At 38.8% G+C, this 15,252-nt stretch overlaps 1 long non-coding RNA gene across 1 annotated transcript in view; it reads right to left on the bottom strand.

Annotated features, from left to right (window-relative positions):
• Positions 1 to 582: 582 nt before the first annotated feature.
• The window catches only part of LOC128423660 (uncharacterized), a 47,787-nt gene continuing 33,117 nt past the window's right edge, over positions 583 to 15,252 (bottom strand). The window contains exon 3 of the long non-coding RNA XR_008332813.1: positions 583 to 675. This is a non-coding gene — a long non-coding RNA (uncharacterized LOC128423660). The remainder of the gene's footprint in view (positions 676 to 15,252) is intronic.

The raw sequence follows: 15,252 nt of genomic DNA on the forward strand, positions 1-15,252 counted from the left end.
GCATAATCCACGTTTGGTAAGTTAAAAAACTGCTCAATTACTAACTCTTCAAAAGTCTGGCTCATATGCTTTTCCATACATCAGTCACAAAAGTTGCACAGGTATTAAAAAACTTAGCTTAGTTACAAAGTGGTAAACGTTCCTACAATATTCATATAGGAACTCAAGAACAGCAGGTGAGAACCACGTGATTGAGAAGGCGCAACCAGCTCAAACCTCTTCATGCACTGAGCTTCTCAATTATAGACTCCATACAACAATAGACATGATTACCTATTTCCTCCCAAGCTGAGGGCAAGTGACCCTGCTAAGCCTGGCAGGACAGCTACTTTATGGTATTAACCCATTCATGCATTAATTAGACTTAAGCATGCTGGTGATATGTCTCACAGGACAGGCTTGTTGTGTTTTTGTATATTCTGTTGGAAGCTGGCCAGAGTGGCTGGTGCAACCCAGTCAGATCAACGGGTACAAAAAATAAGTTATTGGTTGTTGTTTCTATTTTAATACTAAAATTACATTTTCTGCATTTCCTAAATTACACATTGGAGCTATTGTACCATGCTCTCAAATACTCAAATACCTTTTCTTTCTTTGTGCTTTTTTAAACATAACATGTAGACTCTTCTTCAGACTAGAAGTTTATCCATCAAAAATTGTTATGTGAGCCTGAGTCTGTGGAAAAACATAAATCAGAAAGTGTAACACTATTCTCTTCTACTTGTAGTGGTGTCAATTATGATACTATGTGAATGCCTTTTGATACCATTAGATTGGAGTTGCATGACACATCTGGCAGCTTTTTTTCCTTATCAATTACGACAGATACACTAGCTATATTGAAATCATTTTCATCTTGTTTTTGTTAATCTACCTTTTAGTTAGTGCACTGCCTGAACCAGATTGCAGAACGTTGTCTGAAGAACTGAAAGACTGATAGGTGTCCTTTAACTTCTTTTAAAGTTCCTTTTGTTTGAATTTCTGGCATGAGATTTATGCTTTAGAGACAGACACTGGAGAATGGGGTGTGTATGTGAACTAGGCAGATATTTTGAGACTGTAAATCCTACAAGTATCATGGTCTTCAATGTCCCTTGGTATCAATGTCCCTGGTTATTACAGTGCTTTGTCTCTCCCTCATGCCTAGTTATATAGTAGAGCTGTTGCTTTCAGGTCCTGCTTCTAGGTTTACTGGAGACATCCATTTGAACACTGCAGGAAGCAGGATGCTGGACTTAGATGGAACCTTGGTAAGATCCAGCACACCATTTTTTTATTTTTATTTTGACAGCTTGCCTAAATTCATGGTGAGTTGTGCATACAGCACAACTGTGAGCATGGCATTATGCTTCAACACTGGAAGGAGAATTTACCTTCCATACAACAATAGATTAACGGTTTGCTGTCCTTGTCCTTATTTGAAGTGGCAATGTATTGACAAAAGTGCAAAGAAGATAAATACAGTAACATCTGGTCAGCTTCGGGAGATTTATATATCATAGTTGCAGTCCAATGTATTTGTATTTCCAATTTAGATAGTCAAAATACATTAACCCATGTCCCTTTCCCTATTTTATCTCTTCCTTTTTAATTTTTGCTTGAATGTTACTTATTTGCATTGTTTAAAAACTTGTAGAAGAAAGCTAAAGCTTTTTTTAAGAAACAGTGAGCATGGCCAGTATCCCACCAAATGGCAAACAACATTTTCCCTTAGACTGCCCCTCTCTACTCACTAAAAGCCAGGCTACATAGACAACATCCATTTGCAAGTCAAGACTATGGAAATAGGAAGTGATGGGATAATGTGCCTAGTTCCAAAACTAAAGCTGCTGGGATGTGAGAGTCAGTGACTAGCCTTGTAAATGTAGGAATCCCAAGTTCAAATCTCTGTGGTGGGCTTATCACTGTCATCAGTCTAGATTGGGCTGCCTCTTGCATCAAGTAGCTACTTAAATCTGAGCTGCTCATGAATTGGTCAATGTTATTGTTTATTAAGCCCAACTTATATTATGCATACAATACATATAAAAGATTCATGCCCATGCAGTACTGGACTTTTGCAGCAGCATAATTTTACAGGTAGTAATACAAGAGTATTTGTATACAGCTGCGTGAATTGCTGAATGAATCTGTTTATGTGCTGGTTACTTTAGGAAACCTGGAGTGCATATGGTTATAATATAATAATGATGCATGTAAGTAAAAGAAAAAATGATGAACCAGTAAAAGAAAAGTGCTTTTTGTTGAGATCAAGGAGGGTGATGGGAATTAGAAGAAAAATATATCTGTGTGGATAAGCTCAAGATTTTCTGAAAGTTCCATCCCTAGTTAGATAGTTTCCCCTGCTGCTGGCATAGCATTCCTATAAAGTAACAGGATTTGACCATAAAAGTGAAATATAAATGGTAACAAAAATTTAGATACTACAGATATGGATGGTGCTATTATTGTTGTTTTCAAGTGATAAAATTATAATAATAGAAAATAATGACTACATGGCACACATGAAGTGCATAAGGTTGTTCATTTTTGCTCACACAGAAAACCTTCCCACAGTAACTTGGCAATTGAGGTTGTTGAATACAGCTTTCAAAAAACTCTTCCAGTTTTATGTGTGGAATTGTTACTTAAGATGTAAATTCTCAGTACTGACAGCCTTTTTATGAACAGCTTGGTTGGAAACAATATTTTAAAATAATCTCTTTTAAATATTAGAATAATCTTCTTTTGAAAATGAGGCATTTCCTTCCTTCCCTCCATCCCTCTTTCATACTTTTCCAGCTCATCAAAACTAAGAGAAGGTTTAATAGATGCAACATATTTTCTGATGATCTTTAAGATGCCAAAACCACTGAATGGATGTCAGATTGCCATCAATGTGACTACTGAACAACCATCACAGTTCTGAGACGGAACTTCTGATTATAAAGTAATGTGAACAGATTTCACTTGTCTATATATTTCCATAGCCATCACTTATACACAGCTTATCAGGAGTAGCATGGGGTGTGTGGAGAGATGGGGTAATGTTCCACTTTAAAAGAAAAACATGGGTGAAAACATATTGTGCGATTTCCCCCCACTTTCTGTAAGTGAGTTTTATTAAGAGTTTGAGCAAGCTCTAGTTTACAATATATTCAGAACCATATGTATGCATTAATTAAAGGAATGTAGAGGAGGAGAAGGAGACCTGAGAAAATAACAAAGCAGCAGTGAATGCGTGCAATGATTTTTCATTCTGTTTCGCTTCAGCTCTGCCCCTGCAACAGAGGATCTAATCAATCTGCCGGCTATTAAGTTTGTTAATTGATAATGCATACTAATTAGGCTGTGCGCAGTTACTTAAGAGACTTTGCTAAGGTGATTGTAGGCACAAGTCCAAATGGAGTTTAAAGTATTCTGTGTGAGGTTAAAACCCATCAACCAGAATAGATGGATTTTATATTATAACAGAAGGCACAACATACTCCTAAACGCTTAATGTATTTCACAGCTATCTATTGTTACATAGCTTATGTCAATCAAACAATTACATATTAGGACAACCACTACAAGCTGGAACTAAATCATGTAAGTAAAGCGTATATATGAGAGATGTGGGGTATGTGGTGGGCGGATTCAAGCAAAGGGGGAATAATTGATTTTCCTCATTTATTTTGGGGAAAATAGTATCTTTTTCTACTGCAGGGCGGAAACAGCCCCTTGTGAGAAAGCCGGCTACTTCTGTTTTATGAATACTTAAACAATGCCACATAAAACTGCCATGCTTTTCTGCCTTTGTTCAACAGGGCAATAAACTAGAAGCTGTAAACTACAGAAACTATACAAACTAATAAACCCAAATTCAAATAGTTTGTATATTAATGCACTTTAATCACATCTGCCAGCTCTTGTACTTTGCGTGGGAGGCACCAATTTTAAGGCTGTTCTCCCTTCCAGCTGGTACTTAAATCTGAGCTCTAGACTTTAATCTTTGATGCATTCTAATCCTCAATTTAGTTTATCTGATATTTTCTGAACGACGCTACCAGCAATTAAGGCAAGATCTGTAAGCTGAGCTTGCTGAATTAAAGCAAAATACTATTGCTTCACTTTCATTAAGCTGCTAGCTTTTATACCATCTGTTTTTGTTTCATTGTGATTTCACATTTGTGTGTTTTATTCATTGTTGTAAATACCTTTAAAATTTGTAAGCTGCTTTGTGCATCCTTGATTTATTTTTAAAGTGGGATATAAACAATTATAATATAATAAATAAGTCCTCTGGCAAGTCGTACTGCAGAAATAACATACACAAATGATGAAACCCACCAAGAAAAAAAGGTAGCTTCTTCAACATGAGACTTATTTGGAACAATCAGGATTCTTTACTACTGAACAATGCGCTCTGCAGCTAAATAGAGCATGCAGATTATGTACAGTTCCAAGAATCTACCAATTTCAGGTTGACTACTACCCTGGCATTAGCAAGGGTGATTTGGATTACTTTTTCCTTTATTGTGGGTTAGAAACAGCACTCTTTTTCTTTTTCCACATGCAACTCTACACAACTTGCAATCACACAATTTCTCTCCTCCTTTACGTGCAACTGTAAGACCTATTTTTCAGCACATACTTTCTCCAACAATTTGAGCCTCACCTTACCACCACCTCCTCTGCCACCTGAATCCCCCTGCCCCATCCACAACACTCATTTGTCAATTTTGTCATGATTGTCAGGTTCATTAAACACAGACACCCATGAATGAGAAAGGAATAACAACTTCATTGCAAAGTATGTGTCCCATCATTATAATTGGGTTGACTGCTTCCAGTTTTAGGCCATCAGGTGAACAGGAAAAAGTGGTTTTCATTTCACCATCTGGTAACTACTTCTTCTCTGAGAGTTTCAGTAGCCAAAAACACAACCGACTTTGAACTAAACACTATCCACAAAATTCCATGCAGGTCCCCCCCCCCCCAAATGCATTTAAATGAACAGATTTAAATATAAATTTTGCACCCTTCTTTAAAGAACTTAAGAAATTGCAGTGTGGCTTAGTCCTGAGTATATTACATTTGTTTCATCTGGTGAAGAGAAGCTGTGCCCAAAATGCATGCATGAAACATACAAAGTAATCTTACATAGAACTCTGCTTAAAATTCTGCTTAAAATAAGGAATACTACAACAGCAGGTACTTCCAGACTACTCACTGGAGCCAATTTAAATAACTTATATTTTTTCTGCTCAAAGCTCAAACTAACCTGGCCAATTTCTGTGGGATATTTCCCGCCTCATATAACCAATACGTTTAACTCTTAATTAATGCATGAAGGGATTAAGACCATAGAGTAAACTGTCCTGCCAGACTTAGTTAGGTCACACACCCTCACCTTTTGATTTCAACTAGCTACGTAATTTAAATTGTACAAGTTAAATGCACATAAGATGTGATCAGACTGCATTAATATCATACCTGTTTCAAAAACAGAACTGAACTGAAGATAGCTTACAAAGCAAATTTAAAACCACTGAAATACAGCAAAAGCAGCATTTAGCTACTAAAAACATAACGAGGAAGAGAAACAGCTGAAGAAAATATTTAACAATAAACATATTCATCTGGCCATAACATACTATCAAAAAGGGGCTGGTTCAGATCTCCTAGGCTAGGGAGTTCCACAGAGTTGGCGTCACAGCTTTAAAAGCCCTCTCACATATTCCCACCAACTATAGGAACTATCACCCAGATTTGGTATTTACATTTTCTTCTTAGTGTTAGTCATAGCCAATGAAGATAAGAAGACTCTTCCTGTAAACCAGAGAAAGCTTCATTATAACAGCCTTGTATTTTGCTCTTATGTAATGCTGGTGCAGCACATTTATGGACTGGTGGCAAGATTGTCTTAGGAAATGAAAATGAAACCAAGGCCTGAACAGCTGGAAGCAGGTATGTTTGACATCTACTGATCAAGTTCTTCCATTTACCGTAGATACTTTTGTGATAGCCTTTGACAAGATGCTGCACAGTAAGTAACATCCTCCTTATGAAATAATTTTAATAGTCACTCGCATCTTACACATTTTGATTGCCACTGAAATCTCTCACACAGTATTGTCATAAGAGTCTGCAAAGCTATGTAAAGAGAAATATCCATGCCTACAGATTACAGACCTTCACCCTTCTACATGGCATCTAAGGAGCATTTCTGAACTACTTGTTTATTCTCAAAATCAGAGAGAAACTTTTGATACTGAGTTGTGCTTTTCTGCTGATATTTAATGGGTTGAGCGCTTAGCACAGGGGTACAAAAACTGCAGCCCTCCATGTTTCTGTACCACAACTCCCAGCAGCCCCAGCCAGCATAGTCAGTGATCAGGGATGATGGGAGGTGTAGTCCAACAACATCTGGAGGGCCGCAGTTGTGCACCCCTGGCTTAGCAGCATTACTCCATATTCTTTATTATCTGTATCAAAGCTCCCAAAGGTCGACTTTATCGCAATCTTAGCCTCGTACCAAAAATTGTGCCTACCAGCTCATTAAACACTGAAGGAATATCTTACAAATTAGTCAACAACACCAACATTATCATTTCCTCACTCTTCATCCAAGGAACTCAAGGAAGCATACTCACCCCCATTTTATCCTCACAGCAATCCTGTGAGGTAGTCTGAGTGATGGTGAATGTTCTAAGGCACCCAATGAGTAAGAATCATGAAAAACATATCATCAAAGATTTTTTCATGAAGTTATCAGTTACGCTTAAAACATCCGGGCAACTTAAAGTGAAGTAGATTTGCCAGAATACCATGTGATATGACCAAGATGGTATGAAACAAAGGATAGGACAAGATTCTTCTCAAACAAGTTCTCATATATTAGCCTGCTACACTTTCTGGACACCTTGTAAAATGGTCTAAGTACTGAAACATTGCCTTTGGTTTTATCACTGGGAGTTTTCAGGTTACGGCTTTTTGTGGAACAGAACATTTTCTGAGTAGCTACTGCTCAATCCATGCAATTTCACCTTTCTATTCAGCAGATAGTAAGTCAATTCATAGAATCATAGAATCTTGGAGTTGGAAGGGACCCAACGGTAACCTAGTCCAACCCCCTGCAATGCAGGAATCTCAGCTAAAACATCCATGGCCTTCCAACATCTGCTTTAAAACCTCCAAGGAAGGAGAGTCCACCACTTCTCAAGGGAGTCTGTTCCACTGCCAAACAGCTCTTACTGTCAGAAAGTTTTTTCCGAATGTTTAGTCAGAATCTCCTTTCTTGTAACTTGAAGCCACTGGTTTGAGTCCTACCCTCTAGAGCAAGAGAAAACAAGTATGTTCCCTCTTCCATGTGACAGTCCTTAAGATACTTGAAGATGGCTATTGTATCTCCTCTGTCTCCTCTTTTCCAGGCTAAACATACCCAGCTCCTTCAAGCGTTCCTCATCAGGCTTAGTTTCCAGACACTTAATCACCTTGGTTGTCCTCCTCTGCACACGTTCCAGCTTGTAACTGCATTTGTGAAAACACTTGAACTTAAACACAAAACCTTTTGGATAGATCAAGCTTTAAATAGTAGACAAATGCCTTCACATCTTTCTGAATTCTAGTATTGTCAAAATCTTTCCATTTGCGTACCTGTAACCTCCACATACTGTTTTGTGGTTATCCTTTGCTGTATCAAGATCTACCAAAAGATTTTTGGTTTTTAATATTTGCTTCAAGCTTGTTTGGTAGCTTGACCACTCACTACTATGCCTACTTTTACTATGAATTGTCTGATATTGTCAGATACCTAACTCTACCTCTCTTTTAAATCGGAATCAGTGAAGGCAGTGAATGTCCTGTGTGAGTGTCTGGAGATCGCTGGGGGATGGACTGAGGTTGAATCCTGACAAGACAGAAGTACTGTTTCGGGGGGACAGGGGGTGGGCAGGGGTGGGGGATTCCCTGGTCCTGAATGGGTTAACTGTGCCCCTGAAGGACCAGGTATGCAGCCTAGGAGTCACACAGCTGTCCATGGAGGCAAAGGTCAGTTCTGTGTCCAAGGCAGCTGTCTACAAGCTCCATCTGGTACACCAGCTGAGATGCTACCTGCCCATGGACTGTCCCGCCAAAGTGGTACATGCTCTGGTTATCTACTGCTTGGACTACTACAACACGCTCTATGTGAGGCTCCCTTTGAAGGTGACTCAGAAACTACAACTAATCCAGAATGCGGCAGCTGACTAGTGACTGGGAATGGCCACCAGGACTATATAACACTGGTCCTAAAGAATCTTCACTGGCTCCCAATATGTTTCCAATCACAATTCAAAGTGTTGGTGCTGACCTTTAAAGCCCTAAACGGCCTCAACCCAGTATACCTGAAGGAGCATCACCACCCCATCATTCAAGCTGGACACTGAGGTCCTCCTCTGAGGGTGTTCTGCTGGTTCCCTCAGTGTGAGAAGCGAAGTTATAGGGAACCCTCCCTGAGGAATGCCCTTCCTTCAGATGTTATGGGGATAAAAAACTACATAACTTTTAGAAGACATCTGAAGGCAGCTCTGTATCGGGAAGTTTTTAATGTTTGATGCTTTATTCTACAAACAATAAAATTATTATTTATTATTTTTATTTTTATTATCATGAAGTGAAGAACTGAAAGATTCAAAACATAGTTGGACGCATATGAAGCTGTGACTAAATCATTTTGTTAAAAGAGAACTAAAAAGCAAGAGTTTATTCTCTTAACTGATTCTCTGAATTAGGTAAAGAGTAACAAGAGTGTGCTTGCTTAATTTTATTTTTTATCACCTCAGAATAACTGCATACTCTCATGTATACTCGCTCATGCTGTAGTTTTAAGGATTATAATAAAAAAACCACTTCCCTTATATTCAGTGCGTAAACATTTGACTCATTATAGGTATCACAAAGTCCAACATCTCCAAAACTTCCTCCATGTTCACCTAACCATGACATGCTGGTGTAAATCATCTTGAGGGCTCATGTGCCATGGGACTCATTTTTTTGTGTATGCTTTTGTTGCAGCAGATTAACATGGTCAGGCTACCACTATGGAATTATATTAAAATATGTACCAGTTCACTTCTCAGTGCTCATGCTATCTTGGAAAATGTATTTATCTTTTGATAGCTCTGAGACTTACAATTACATCACTGTGTATCTCTAAGTGTTAAATGTATTTGTCACCATACTTATAGACATTAATTCTTCTGTCCATTCATCTGCCTGTCCTTATTTTGTGGGAAATTAAAGCAAACTTCCTCTGAGACATTCAAAAATGATCTGTAAGCCCGTCGTGTATGCTATTTTTTCACATAATAACTTTGTGTATGCTGTTTCTTTGCAATGTGCCAAATATGGTATCTTTCCATGAAAACACATGCAGTCACCATCATTATTTTTAAAACTTAATGTAAATATTCAGGTATTGATTCATTTACTTTGAATCAAGCATGTCTGCAAGGAACATGTTTGTGCTGTGTGTAGAAGTAATATTTTGCTCCAAAAATATCTTAATAGAATCACTTCTATTCAACAGCTTCATCATTAGGAACATGGGAAGCTGACATACCAATTCAAAGGTGAACAGACAGGCAGTAGTTCTCCAGGGTTTCAGGAAGGAGTCTTTCCCAGACTTACCCAGGACCTTTTATATGTTAAGCACATGCTCTACCACCGAGCTACACCCCTTCATTGTTGTTGAAGTAAACACTTGTACAATTTTTATAGATTTCCACTACATTTTGTTTTTGAGTTAGTTCAGCCATTATTTCCTTTTGATTAATGCACAGTACTTTATATAATTCTAAGCAGGAACAGTCATTGTACAAATAGCAGTAGATGGGGTTTATAAATAGATATCAAAAGCAAAATCTGAAAACCAGAATTCCAAACACACAATATACACACTTTATATCTATTCTGAATTTCTAACTGATGCATGTAGTTATTTTACTGCAGTTGTGACACTTTCCTAGTCACAGAGGCTTTTTCATTCCAAGTTAGACAAACAGTGAAAGTTATAGCTGTAAGGTCTAAAACATGCAGGATACCTTTAAATGCATCCTGACAAGAGAACTGCAAAGAAATATTGCCAAGTATTTTTATTCAAAGGCCAATGGCTACATTTTTTTAAGAAAAGCAAATTCTCCAAAAGTGAAATAAATCAAAACAATAATGGGTCTCATTCAATGCCTATTTCAGATTAGGGTCACTTTCATTGCACCTAAATTTGTAGAGCCAACTAGGAGAAACTAGAATCTCAACTAGGAGAAACTAGAATCCATGCCCCTCTCTCTTAGAGTCTACCCCAGTCTAGTCTGTATAGCTTCTCCACAGCTCTGTAAGATCCTGTGAACTTCAGAACTCAGCCAGGATTTGTACCTCGGTTTCTCACATTCAAATAGATTCTCTAGTCCAGTGTTCCTCAAACCATTTTTTTAATGGACCACTTGAAACTGTTAGTCTCAGCAGACCACTATCCTTTTTTTCCTTCTGCAATTCAAAGCACTACAGTGGTACCTCAGGTTAAGTACTTAATTCGTTCTGGAGGTCCTTTGTTAACCTGAAATTGTTCTTAACCTGAAGCACCACTTTAGCTAATGGGGCCTCCCGCTGCTGCCGCGCCGCCGGAGCACAATTTCTGTTCTCATCCTGAAGCAAAGTTCTTAACCTGAAGCACTATTTCTGGGTTAGTGGAGTCTGTAACCTGAAGCATATGTAACCCGAGGTACCACTGTACTGTATTTAACTCATAACTCACAACCTCGCCTTTCTAATGCAATGAATATACTCCTTTTTAAGCAAAGTTATGTGAAGTCTCCATTATGAGAGAGAGAAATTAATCAAGTACAGATATTCTTAGCAGTTGTACAACCTTTCCATAGATCACCTGAATACAGCTCACAGGTGACTAGTGATCCATGGAACACAGTTTGAGAACCTCAGTTCTAGACACTTTACTAGTTTGGGCTTTCAGTGGACATCTTAGCCTCAGGGAACACTTCTCCATGAAAAATATTACTTATCTGCAAAGCAAGACTGGTATTACATCATATGCTGGAAAGGATTCTGTGTACCTGAATTGCCACAGTTTGGCTTAGAATTAAAAACAAGAGAATAATTGGGCGGGGGATGCATTCTGTCTATAATTTAATGCAGAAGACAAAGAAAAATTATTAACATTCAGCTTAGTGCTCCAGTGTGAACTAAATTATGTGGATTTTAAAATACAAAAATGAAGATAAATGAATTTCTCTCTTGCCAGCCATCACACATAAAATAAATGTTTTCCCCTAATATTATTCTTGCTGTTTAGCATGTTTCAGACAAAAATAAGTTATGGTGCTAAAGACCTTCTGAAAGAGCATATTCAGTGTTTTATTTTTCACATTTTTAAAATAATACAAAAATATGACATCAGATCCTTTAATATTCATTCTCAATTTCCATTTGTATATTAAACTGGTTAAAGCAAACACCAGATCTGTAGCACAAAGGCATTCTATACAATTACTGCAAAAGATAAACAAGTATTAATGTATAGTAAATTCCTACAGTTGTATCCAAAAGAACATCTATGCTGAAAAAGTGGCAAACAGGGTACTGAGATTTTAGCACTGAGAAACACATGACTCATCCTTTGAGCTGCCTAGTTTGGTAATCTAAGACTTTAGACTTACTGGGTTAATGAAACATTTTAGAATGTGTTGTGTGTTAGTTCACCAACTTCTAAATGTGGGAAGCCAGCCCTGCTGCACTTGCAGACCCTTCTGCTCTCTCTGCTGAGAGGTGCCCTGAATTTCCACCCCAAAATCCCACCCTGGCAGCATGACTTTTGCTTCCAACAACAAAAGTACATATCACTCCACAGTCCATGGCTCAATACAGCTGAGGACACAATGGAGGCCCCTCATCACTGGAGGAGTCTCAAGATTATTGTACTGACACAATACTGTTCTCTCTGTCAAGTGCAAATGGAGCTAGAGAGCTCCCTTCTACTTGCTGTGATACTGCTTTAACTGCAGCAGTGTAAAGCTAAACATGAACCTTAGAACTGTTTAGTTTACAGTGCAGACATTTTAAATGGGTTAGAATTTCAGATTGACAGCCTGGTATTAATGGCCTCATATAGGAACTATGGATGTATTTCTTTATCCTCATCCATGCTGTCAAAACTGACTCCATGATGTGAACCCCAACTGCCTCTAGGGGTGTACTGTCCATCACTACAACTGCAGTGAGCTGGCAGTGATTCCCACAAGTATACTGGTTTCAAAAAGTGTTGCCACAATTGTAGATATATCTGCTTAATAACTGCAACTGAATTCATGATTGTGTCAATTCACATGTTCTCCAGTAACCAATGTCATCATGGGCACATGATCATTAATTAGGTTCAGGCTGCATCACATGGAAGTCACTTTGAACATGTGAGCCAGCCATTAAATAGACTGCTCAAATTTTAGAAGATATCCCTCATCATCCCTAGGGAATGGTGAAGGAATGTGAAGCAGCCACCTTCCTAAAGCTAAAGTGTGGTGGGTGGGTGGCTTGTCAATAGGAAAGATAGTGGCTTAATCCCATATCTCTTCACCCCACTAAACAAACACTCTCCTTCACAGGCAGCAATCTTACAAAGAAAAAAACCTTTGTTTTTCACCTAACCACAAAGCCTAGCAAGGTAATGCACCATAGAACACACCTGTGGAACAGCTCTTAAACTTTGATCCATGAGAGTGAGCACTTTTGAAAGCTCAAAAGCCTTAGACAAAGAAGAAGAGTTGTCATGGTATGAAGGCACAAAACGGCCATGTGCCTTGTGAGTTGACAATGAGATAGCTAGTCACATTAAGCAGCTCAGATGGGGCTTGGCCTCAAACTGGTCAGCAGCACTCTCTGCTGCTCTAACACCACTTGAAAACAAATGAGCAGATGTCTACAAAAATCAATGATAATGCCAAAACATCGGAGACTTTCTAAGTAGGCAAACAGTTAGAGGGCCTTCGGTAAGGTGGTTTTTTGTTTTTGTTTTTGGTTCTTTTTTACATTTTAATGTCTTCTGCTGTTACTTCCTTTTACTGATTGTGTTATCTAATCACAGCTCCAGGCCTACAATGAGGCAGAGTGAGGTAGCTGCCTTGGGCAGCAGATGCTGAGATGCAGGGAGTGGCCAGAGCTGTGTCAGGTGGCCCCTACAACAGCCTGCTGTCCTCAACTATAGTGGAAGACAGTGTCCTTTCAGCAGTACTGGAGTAAGATTAAACTACCAGTCCAGTTGGCTTCTGTATGTGCCTGGGGGGTGGGTGCCATCTTGTCCATCTTGTCAGACAGCAAAATGTCTTAAGGTGGCCCTGCCTAATCATAACAAGCTCATACCCTAATTACACTGGGGGTAGAGATACATAAATGGAAGAGTTACCATATCCTATACCAGCACAGCCAGGGGGCAGGGAATGTAACTAGGAAAATTCCAAAATGGTAGGGAAATGGCAGACATTCCTCAAGCATCCTTAAACACACTGCCAAAGCCTATGAGTCAGAGGTTGTACCAGTGACAACACTCACATGGCATCCACAAATGGAAGACACTTAGAGTTGCATTCAGCTACCTTTTACTCAGAGTAGACTCACTGAAACAAATGGCCATGACTAACTTTGGTCTATTAATTTTAATGGAACTACTCTGAGTAAAGATTAGTTGACTACAACCCAATGAACTCATGATAATGGGGGCACACACAACCATTCCCCACACAACATGCAATATGATTCCATAGTGCACCCGAAGTTAGAAATCCCAAAAGGTACATACTCTTTAATATAACAATACAAGGTCCAAGTACAATATTAAACATCAGATTGATACCAATGGTCAATCATTGGATTTGTGTACTAGATTTGTGTACTAGAGATCCAAGGTCACATCTTAATAGTCCCTTCCTAAAACATGGGATTCTTCACACCCCCACCCGTCAGTTGAGGAAAATAATGTGTATTTCTTACTATAAGAGATGGTACTCCATTTTACAATATTCAGAGAAACTGGCTGCAGAAATTGAGTTCAAATAGGATTTCTGGTATATTGAAATGCTTTTATAATGCCATTAAAAAGCCTGTCTATATTCAGAAGTTCAGACTTCCTGTAAGTTCCCCATATGCTCTGCACTGCACTGCACGACAATCTACCTGCCAAGTCAAGCTTCTTCTGATCTCACATCTTCCCTAACTTTCACCGCCTCACCAGTGGCAGAGCTTCATGCTCTGGCACTGGGGGGCGGAGAGCAGGTGGGGGTGGGGCTGGCACGCTGCCAGGGGGTGGGGCATGCCGCCTGCGGGGGCATGGTACCCAGCACGGGAGGGGGGGAGCCGCAATGGCACCACACCGGGATCGCGCTGCCGGGGGTGGTGCACTCCCCCCGCACTCCTCTTCCTCCGCCAGTGTTCCTCACCCTTCCAAGGTGATAATATTATTCATATTCTGAAGCATAACTACATACAAAGAAAATACTTTGACACTGAACAAATCTCTCTCTCTCTCTCTCTCTCTCTCTCTCTGTTATGGATTAAGAGAATTAGTAGCTAACAATTCTATGTAAGAATTTTAATGTTATGCAGGCATACATTTTTATGGGGAGGAAAGCATAAAACACCTGGAATTATAACATCCTTTATACTGCAAGTGTCATATTATGGTTTTTTGGTGATTACGTCAATTTAGTTTTTCACGTATTATTAATAATTCCTCATTACATAAAATTATTACTAAACTGGCAATTAAGTGGATGTGAAAGATCCATATGTTGAAGTGTTCATAACATTTCAATTATGAACTTCATATCAGATGTCTTCCAACATACATTAGTGACAGTAATGAACAAGTTCTTTGCCAAAGGTACCCAAATGAACTCATTCAGCTTTGTAGTGTATCTTATTATTATTGGTCTTGAATTGGTTGATCATCTCCCTTCTGTAGATTTAGAGATATCGGATTTTGTGAAAGAACTTTATGAGTTATGTACTACTATGGAAAAGTAAACACCCAAAGTTTTTTGCGTATTTGCATGTACTGAAATGAATTTTGTGAATGTTCCAAATTGCTAAATACTCTGTCATGTAAAAACCTCAAAAAGAGGGTTGAATAAAGAGTTGTCTGGAATAGGTTGAACTATTTATACAGCCATTCTGACATGCAAATCCACTGAAAATATGAACTTGTGTTGACTGCACCCAGGCAAACAGTCTTTGGAATTGATCCCA

The sequence above is a fragment of the Podarcis raffonei genome, chromosome 11 (genome assembly GCF_027172205.1).
Source record: "Podarcis raffonei isolate rPodRaf1 chromosome 11, rPodRaf1.pri, whole genome shotgun sequence".
Taxonomy (NCBI): Eukaryota; Metazoa; Chordata; class Lepidosauria; order Squamata; family Lacertidae; genus Podarcis; species Podarcis raffonei.